Genomic DNA, 9,902 nt, shown 5'->3' with positions numbered 1-9,902 from the left:
GAAGATAACAGGAAAAAATCTTCAGGACTAGGACTTGGTGAAGAGTTCTTAGAACATGACACGAAAAGCATGATCAATAAGTTTTTTTTTTTAATGTTAAGCTAGACTTCTATCAAAATTAAAAACTTGTTCTGCAAAAGAGGATAAAAAATCAGGTGATAGACTAGGAGAAAACATTTTCAAACTACATATCTGACAAAGAACTTTATTATATAAAATTCAATTGGAAAACAGACAAAAGACATGAAGAGACATTACACTGACGAGGATATGAGTAGCAAATAACTACATGAATAGACATTGAACATTACAGCCATTAAGGACATGTAAAGTTAAGACCACAATGAGATATTGCTACCTACTTATTAGAAGAGCTACAATACAAAATAATGGCAATACCAAGTGCTGGTGGAGATGTGGAGAAAGTGGATTTCTCATACCGGTGGGAATGTGAAATGGTACATCCACTCTAAAAAATAGTTTGACAGTTTCTTACAAACTAAATATACACTTAAAATATGACCCAGCCATTACACTCCTGGGCATTTATCCTAGAGAAATAAAAATTTATCTCTCTCCCAAAACCTATACACAACTGTTTATAGCAGCTTTATCTGTAATACCCCAAAATTGGAAGCAACCAAAATGTTCCTAAAGAGGTGAATGGTTAAACAAATGATACCTCCAAACCACGAAAACTCCTCAGCAGTAAAAAGAAATGAACTTGATTCAGGCAACCATTGGGATGGCTTAGAGGGGCATTAAGCTGAGCAAAAAAAGCCAATATTAAAAGCTCATACACAGTATGATTCCATTTGTACAACATTCTTGAGATGACAAACTTAGGTGGAAAACAGATCAGTGGTTGCAAGGCGGCATGGGTGGTGGGAGGAGGCTGGGAAGGAAGATCTTTGCAGTGAGGGAGTAGTTAGTTCTGTGTTTTGACTTTGGTGGTGGTTACATGTGCCTAAACACCCCACACCCTGAACTATACACACCCACTCTACTACTGCCAATCTCCGGGTTTACCAAGATGTAATCATTGGTAGAAACTGGATGAAGGGTGTGAGGAACCTCTGTATTTTCTTTGCAACATCCTGTGAAACTCTTATTTCAGAATAAAAAGTATATATATATATATACACACACACACACATTGTACAATGTATATACATTGTAAATATACAATGAAAACTTCCCATGTCACTCCCTAATATTTTACAACTTCATTTAATCGCTGCACAGGGACCCTGACACATTTATCCTAATTTTAAAACATTTTAGTGTTTTACTAACTTTTAGTGGCTCAGTCACTCTAGCCAGCAATTCATCTCAGGAAAAGCTGGACTCTGAGGGATATCTGCAGCCTCCAGGGAGAAATCGGCCCCCCAAGTTCTAAGTTCTCCTTAGACCCAGGGGAGTGACTCCTCCCTCCTCAGTTGCTCAGGGCCCTGGATGGCTCAGGCCAGGCTTTACTCCTGGAAAGACCATCCTTGGGAGTATAAAAGTAGGAGGGCTGCATGGCTAAAAAGAAAGAAAAATGTATTTACATATTCATTCATGTGAATAAAATGCATTACAATTTAAAATACAAACTTCGGAGACATAAAAAATGGAAATGATTATAAATATGCACATACAAATGTATTTTATGGGCACGTGGCCAGCTGCACAAGCAGGTGTTGTTTGAAAAACTAACCATGGGCTGCAGTCACTTATTTCCCCTCTCTTGCTGCTTCTCTGAGTCATTGCCACACCATTCATGTGATGCCTTTCCCAAAAATGGTGAAGGAGTGGGAAAGGACAAAAACTGGGGACTGCCTCCTTCTCCCCTGGCATACATGCATTACCAAAGTCCCAGCAATTCTGAAGTTACGGGAGGAAGATGTCTGTGTCCCTCTCCTGTCTCTCAGGGCTTCACCTCCTCCTTATTCACTGAATTAATGTGAAATGTGATGGCAGCTGGGCAGCTGCGTCTGGGTTAGATCTACTTCTCTTGAAGGGATCCAGATCTAAGCTAAGTGGTCTCTACCACCTTTGTTGCTGGAGAGAGTGGCCTCTCCACACTGCCCAAAGGGGCTGTGTCTGTCCCCACCGGCTCCCACCCAACCAGCTGGCTGCCCCTGGAAGCCAATTCCAGGGAAGTGGGAATCTCTCCTCTTTCAAAAGTACCGTTGTCTTTGGTAGAGAGGGAAAGAGCTGGTTGTATTTCACAAGAGTTCCCAGACATTTACCTGGCACCATGCTGCACCAGATCCTGGGCCATGCTGGGGACTCACAGGGGCCTTGAGCCAGTCCCTGCTCAGGACACACAGGGTCATGTGGGGCCCGGGCTCCTTAAACAGCCCCAAGTGGACTGCTGTGCGCCCCGTGCACCCCCTTGGAATGAAGCAGTTGGTCTGATACCAGAGATGACAGACACCACCAATCTCCCATCCCCTAGTCTTGAAAAATGATTGTTTTCATTTGTTTGATTGATTTAGGCAAAACAGGTTCACACACACAAAATAATAATAAAAACAATAAATTCCTCTGGATCAAAAAGAAGCAAGCATGTAGTAATTTACTAGCATCAAATAAGGAGGCTTAAGATACAGAATTTTTCTATAGAAAACCAAATTGAAATGAGTTCTAAAGCTGGTCTTTTACCTGACATTTTTTTCTGTTTTTTTTTTTTTTTTTAGTGATAGATACAATAGAAAATTCAAATGTAGAAGTTTGTAATAGGACTACCGTTTGGAATTACAAAGCTAGGCATTTTTCTTTGCCTCAGAAATCATCTGTCCTGACAGCCATTCTGCCCCCTTCAGTTGGCCTTTAGCCTGTTTGCTTCTGCAGTTTTGGCCTTAGGCAAGGGGGTAAGACTCAGGCCACTGGGGAAGGAAACACGGGGAATTCTCTTCCCCACAAGATAGGGAAGTAAGAGGAAGCACTCCAAGTCTGCCAAGTGTGGGAGAAGAGGGAGGAGAACCATGAGCAGGGGACGTCCAGGGCCCTCGAGCCCCACTCTTGATCTCAAGGCACAGCTGGGAACGTTGCTGCTCAGGCCCCCGGGGAAGTAGGGAGACTGCAGAACACTAGAGGCGCCATCAGTGCACAGAAACAGGGTTGGGGCAGGTTGCACAGCACCAGTGCAGGGGACTGGGTGACAGTAGGGACTTCAATAGATAGCTGCAGGTTGGGGAGGGGACAGCGAGATCCAGGGAGCCGCTGAAGCCTGGACTGTTAGAAGGTGGCTAATGATGGGGGCAACTCATCAACAAGCCCAAACACCAATGCCATTCCCTCCCCAAAGGCCGAATGGGGCACATGCGCAAGTGTCCCTGGAATAAATCCCTAGAATGGAATTCTTAGTCCAAAGCCATGTGGAACTGTGGCTTTGTCAAAAGGTTCTTGCCTGTTAGACAATGCGGTAATTACAGGTAAAATGATATGAAGTCAGGGGTTTGCTTTAAAATAGTAATCTAGCCAAAAATTAAGAAGTGCATGTTGGGGAGGTGATGGTATAAAACCAGATGGCAGAATGTTAGTGATTGTTGAAGCTGCCAGATGGCGACGGTGTCGTTGGTTAGGGCACCACAGCAAAGTACCACGGGCAGGGGTGGGGGGCATGAGGGAGGTGGGGTTGGGGGGTTGGGGAGGAGGACTCAAACAGCAAACATTTATTTTCTCACAGTTCTGGAGGCTAGAAGTCCAAGATCAAGGGTTGGGTTGGCTTATTTATTTGTTTGTTCCTCAGAAGGAAGCCTCCTCTTCCAGCAGTATGGCAGAATTACATACACTGAAACAGCTTCCCACCACAAAGCAAATACTTGTTTAAAATAATAGACAAACTCTCAAGAAAGCAAGAAAACTCCACAAAAGACCAAAACCAAAATGGAGGCCACAGCTACCCTGGAGAGTCTGCTATTTCAGAAAAGCAGAGACTGGATCTCAAAGGCCACATGGAGGGACAGGAGGCAACGTGTTTGGCCTTTGCAAGGCCAGGGGGAATGGAGCTGGGACCCTGTATGTGACAAGGAAAACTTAAAGGCCACCGGGATCTAGGGGGAAAAAATGACTACCAGCAAGCCACTCAGTCTGTCTCAGGCCTCTGCTCAAGGTTAAGGGGGAAATAGTCTCCCCTAAAATCTTGAATCATAAGTCTATTGTCACACAGGTTCTAGATTTGTATTTACACTACCTCATGATCAAGAAAATACTAGGCAAATGCCTCCTGGCTGGCCCTACCCTGTGGCACCTGGTGGAAGCAAATGCAAATGCCACTGGAAGAATTCACTCTTCCCCAGGCTCCTGAGAAGTCCTTCAAATCAAGGGAAGCTAAATATCAGTGTTCAATAAAGGGTTACCAGACATATAAGCACGCCACCCCAGTGAGTCAGCAGGAATGTCACACCCCCAATGACTCCAGACAATAGATTTACTCTCCTGGTTGGCCCTGAAGTAGGTAGAGATGGTGACAGAGATGAGGAGGTAAAGATGGTAGAGGCAGGAAGCTGAGTTGGGGCCCACCCAGCAGTTCTGATTCCTTGCTTCTTTGGAGCCCACGTTGAATGGGCTTTTATGCATTGAGACCAACCTGTCCACTGCTTAGCAGATATGACCCCTTCGTCCCATCTTTCCTCCATGAACTCCTTCCCAGTTCCCTTGGACTGAGTTGGGCACTGGCTTCCTCCCTTCTGTCTCCCTCCCAGGGTTCCCATATACATGTTTACTTCCGTACCTGGGACATGTTATCTCATGACTTTTCATGTGTTCCATCTGCTAGGCCAGAAACCACTCTGTGAATGAGCACCAAGAACTGATCTGGAAATAATGATGCACACAGGTAATAAATGTTTACTGACTAGGTGGATATTCAGTAGAGGAGAAAGGAGATTGCTGTTCTGTATTTGTATGTGTTTATTCTTCAGGGCCACCCAGAGACAGCCACCCAGTTCTCACTGCCATTGTCCAGAGCAGATGAGACTGCAGGTCAGTCAGGAGGGAAGTGGGAAGTCCTCTGCAGCAGCATGGCAGGGGCCTGCCTTGAGAGGCACTGAGCAGTAGAATCTGTAGGACTGGGTTGGGGTGCAGGGCTCAAGGGAAAAGGAGGTGTTGATCATGATTCTGAAGTTTTTGACTTTGGCAACAGAGTGGACAATACTGCCTTGTGCTGACATGAGGGAATATAGTGATTTCCCCTTTAAGCCTGTTGGTCTGAAGTGTCAGAGACATGCAAGGGGAAGTCCCATGGGCAGCTGGATGTATTGTTCTCAACTGAGCTGGATGTCTGGGTGGAGAACTTGGAGTCCTCCCCATGTGGGTCTGCCTGCCACTGTTTCCCTATTACACACACAAACACACACACACACACATGTGCACGTGCACCAGGAAAGTTCCTTTTTACTTTGTTACACAGTCAGAAATTCCAACAGTTAGCAGTTTATCAGAGTCACAGACGTTTTTTAAAAATGCAAAAACTTCAGGACAAGATTTCCATCATGTCTGCTATGGAATTCTGGAGCCAAAGGTAAGATGTGAGAGCGTTCTTTGTAGGCTGAAGTTTAAGGGGGTGTTCCCACCCCACAGCTTCAGAAATTCTGACCGACAGCATATCAGAAACTGTGGAGTCAGTAATGAAGAAATATGTTTAACTTGCAAATCATTTGTCTACAAACTCCTTTCTTGGGGAAACACTGCTGTAGGAAGATTTCTATTCAATCAGTCACTTACATATCAGTATGGATTAATTTCCACCTGCAGGTGCTGAGAGAATGGATGTTCTGATGGGCAAGGAGGGCAGGCAGATAATTTTGGAGCACAGGATATTTGGGCCTTGTCCTGCCCTCCAGAATATTGGTGTGCAAGACAGTGTTGGGGACAAGAGCCAGGGAAACAGAGAACGCACCGGATGATGCAAGAGGATGCCAAAGAAACAGGAAGCTAATAAATAGCCTTTGCCTAGCATGGGCCTGCACCAGGAGAGACAAACCTCTTATCTTCCTCTGCCCTCTTGTCCCCAGGACCAGAAACCCAGGCCAACTATGTGCACTGCAGGTCAGCAACAGACAACTGTGCTGGGCTAGCCTGGGACTCTCCACTGCCTTTTAGAACATGCTCAACAGGTAAACAGCATCCAGCCTTTTAAGAACCAATTTGTAATTGATCTTCAACAACATAGCTTCTTGTGTCAACAGTGTGTCTATTCCAGATACTGTGGAGGGTCTGTCTCCCTTGACTTTCAGCAAGACTGTTCTAAGGAGGGGACAAGGTTTGGGGAGTCAGCATGATGAAGGGATTCCAGGTGTTGGGAGGAGGGTGGAAGTCACGGGGGTGTCGGTGGAGCGGGACCCAGGCTCCAGGAAGGTTTTCATGGCTCTGCCGCAAGTACAGGATTTGTGTACCATGAGTCAACCCTCTGCAAGGATCCACTTCTCAACTCCCAGGAGGAGCCACTGAGCAGGGTGAGCGCCAGCATCTGTGAGCACCGTCACCCCAAAGGCATTTCATGGTTGTCACAAAAGTGTTTGGAGTCCAGACCCAAAAACTCTAACAGCACATCGATAAACTTTGAATGAGGCTCAACATCTACATCTAATGCCCCAGAATCCTGGCTATGCCCGTGTGAATAAGCCCCAGTCTCCTTGTCTGGAGAACGGGGTGATGGTCGCAGGCGGGCAGAGTATGGTATAGGTTACAGTGTGTAGCACATAGCCCAATGCTAGATAGTTGTTAGAGGTCGCTGTTGTATTATCTGCTGGTGGAAATTATTTAGGGCTGAGACCTAGGAAGCTCCCATGGAGCCCCTGGGAGGGTGAGGCCCTGTCCTGAGGTGAGCGCGAGGCCATGAGGCTGCTCAGTAGCCAGTCACTGTCTGCTGGTGCTGGGCCCTACCCAGGAAAAGTGAAGGGTGGGGGTTCCCTTCTTCATCCTAAGAACAACAGTCTTGAGTTATTCTTATCCTTATTTTACCCAGACCAGTTCTCTTAAGCCACACCAACCTATTTCTCCAGCCAGATTGCTTCTGTGCTGGTGAAACTGTAGCTGGTACCACACAAGAATGATCAAAGCCCTACGCACAGATGCTCCCGCCCTTCCACCCTTCATCCCCACCCAGTTTCTCGCAGCCTTCCCTGCACCCTCTGGCCTCCCGTTCCAGGCCCCGCCCCAGGGTACTGAGCAGCCTGCAGAAGAGTAAGGGTTTATCTGGAACTTTCTGGTGTCATCACCCCACCTACAGCACTTGGCACATTGCTCTGTGTATTTATGTGTATGTTATCTTACTCCACTCAGGCTGCTATAATAAAACACCACAGACCGGGCAGCATAAGGAGCAGAAATTGATTTCTCCAGGTTCTGGAGTCTAGAAGTCTGAGGTCAGAGTGCCAGCCGGGCGGTTCCTGGAAGGCTGTCTTCCCACTGTGTCCTCACGTGGCCTTTTCCTCACTGTGTGCACAGGGAAATAAAACAATCTTTCCCTCTTCCTCTTCTTATAAAGGCTTGACTCCCATCATGAAGGTCCTACCCCGTGACCATGATCATCTCCACCTAAGCACCTCCCAAATGTCTCACTGCAAAATGTAGTCCCAATAGAGACTTGGACGAGTGAATTAAAATGATCAAACTTAACACTTCAGCAGGGTCATGCCAGGTCCCCCATGCTCCTGAACGCCCAGAGTGAGTCCCAGAGAGCCTGGCAAGGCAGAGTGGCTGGATCAGGGCTCCTTTCTAGGCACCTCAGAAAAACACTCTCAAGCACATGCCCTGGGATGGATGGCACTTGCTGAGGTGCACTCTCATTTTCTTTCTCCTCCTAAAAATATCTTTTGATTTGCAAGCTTTATTACTCTATGGACATTTAAAATACAGGTAGGCAAAAATCTAAAAAATAAAATAAAGGCCACACACAATCCCTGAGAGATCACATTGTTCAGTTAGGCTATCTCAGACCCTCCTGTGCACCTAAGTGTGTGCACGCTGGCACGGTATATATTGCCTGTACTCTCTGTGTATTCCCACTGAATTGTTCATGTTGGGAAGAATTTACCCACTTCAGTAGCCTCTTCAGCACAGTTAAAAAGGCCGCCTGTCCCTGGGCCTTTGTTGCTTCAGACAGAGGGCTTCTCCCAGGGGCTGCCTGGCCATCTGGCCTCTGATGGGGCAAGGGCCCTGCTGCCCCCAGAGCTGACTGTGTGCTGGGCCCTGGGAGAAGCACAAGGACGGAGTGTGCATGATGCTGCCCCAGCGTCCTCTGCTCTGCAGGGTCTGCAGCATCAGCTTGGTACCTTCCAGGCCACTCCGTGACTCTAACCCGGATGAAAGGCATCCCCTCCCCTGAGCAGCAAGGACAGCTCTCCACAGTCTTGTAATAATTCCATTCAGACCCGCGCCCCCCCCCACCCCACCCCCGCCCGACTCCTGCAGCACAGAGCAAAGTGCTGTGTGAGAAAGAAGCAAGCTCTGGGGAAGACCACTTAGGGGAGGAAGTGACAGACGTGGCTTCTCTTTGTCTGCTTTGTCTGAAGGCCCCAGATGAGGCTGCAAGCAGTTAGAGGCCACATGGGTGGGGAAAGCTTTTAGGATAAAATTAAAGGTCCAGGGACACTTTCCTGACATTCATACTGGGAAGAGTATCTCCAGCAACTGCATCTACCAAGAAAAGACATTGTTCATCCAATCATTCATTTATTCCACAAACCCTGACTGGGTTACTACTACATGTCAGGCACCATGGAGTAAACACATTTCATCTATATTTTAAGAGTCCTTAACCATCAGAACAGTTTAAACTTGAGTTGCCTTAGGAGAATTGAGGGCCCCCTTCCTTGTCATGAGATGGGATGGTGTCATCAGCTACTTCTTGAATGAGATGACTTCGAAGCCAATATTGAAGTTCAGTGAGCGTTTGTTGTAAACACTCATTGGCTCGGTCTGACCCTATCATATGGCCAACTTCACCCATGGTGTCATGACTTTCCTCCAACATGAGCTGAGGGCTCTTGGAAAGCAGGAGAGGGAGGGAAAGGGGCTTATCAGTCTAGAACCATCTTCCTAGAAGGTCTGGTGGCATCACTCACATCCCTGTGACCACCCCTGTGCTGAGTCACCACTGGGATGTCCCAGGCCTGCCTGCTGGGCTCTCATGGGCCACAACCCCACACCTCTTGCCTAACTCCAAGTTCTGCCCATCCTTCTAAGCCAAGCCTGCCAGGCTCCATCAGTGGCTGTGTCCTGGCTCCCTCGGTTACACTCAGCTGGGGCCGTGATGGGCTGATGCCATTTGGAGGTACAGATATTCTGATATGCAGATGACCAAGGATGTAATCGGAAACCTGAGCCATCTCAGAGCACAATGTTTCACCACCACTTCCTCGTGCTGATAAAGCACCGGTCTCTCAGCTTGTTCAGTTGAACTTTCAGCTACTGTATGAACATTAGGTAATTTTGCTCCACCCTTGGGCCTCATCCTGCCCCACACCCCCTTCCCTCTGCTTCCCTATCTTTCCTGATGCCCCCACGTGCCTGAGCCTCACCCACCAGTGAGCCCCACTCCTTCCCTGAGCCTCCCTCCAGCTCTGAGCTTCTCTCTGTTCCTGCTCCTACCCCTGCTCCTCGCCCTGAGCCTCACTTTATCTCTCACCCTCAGAGATGGAGGAAGAGCCAGAAGTGGAGAGTGGTAGGCGAGAATTTGTTCTCTGAATCTTGGATGTCCAAATGTCCATCCCAGAACCCCCGGCGGCTGAGCTATCCACCCTGGGGCCCCCCAGTGTTTGGAGAGGATGGGGGAAGGGAATACCTGAACCCAAACCGGATTCTTTCAAGGGCTGACCTGCACCTCCAGAATGTTCCACTTTCTCCCCCTTTCCTTCTGCTCTTGTCTAGGTGGTTATGAAGCAACCATGTTAAGAGAAAGAGCAAAA

The sequence above is a fragment of the Manis javanica genome, chromosome 5 (assembly GCF_040802235.1).
Source record: "Manis javanica isolate MJ-LG chromosome 5, MJ_LKY, whole genome shotgun sequence".
Taxonomy (NCBI): Eukaryota; Metazoa; Chordata; class Mammalia; order Pholidota; family Manidae; genus Manis; species Manis javanica.
Note: the sequence above shows the minus strand (reverse complement) of the source record.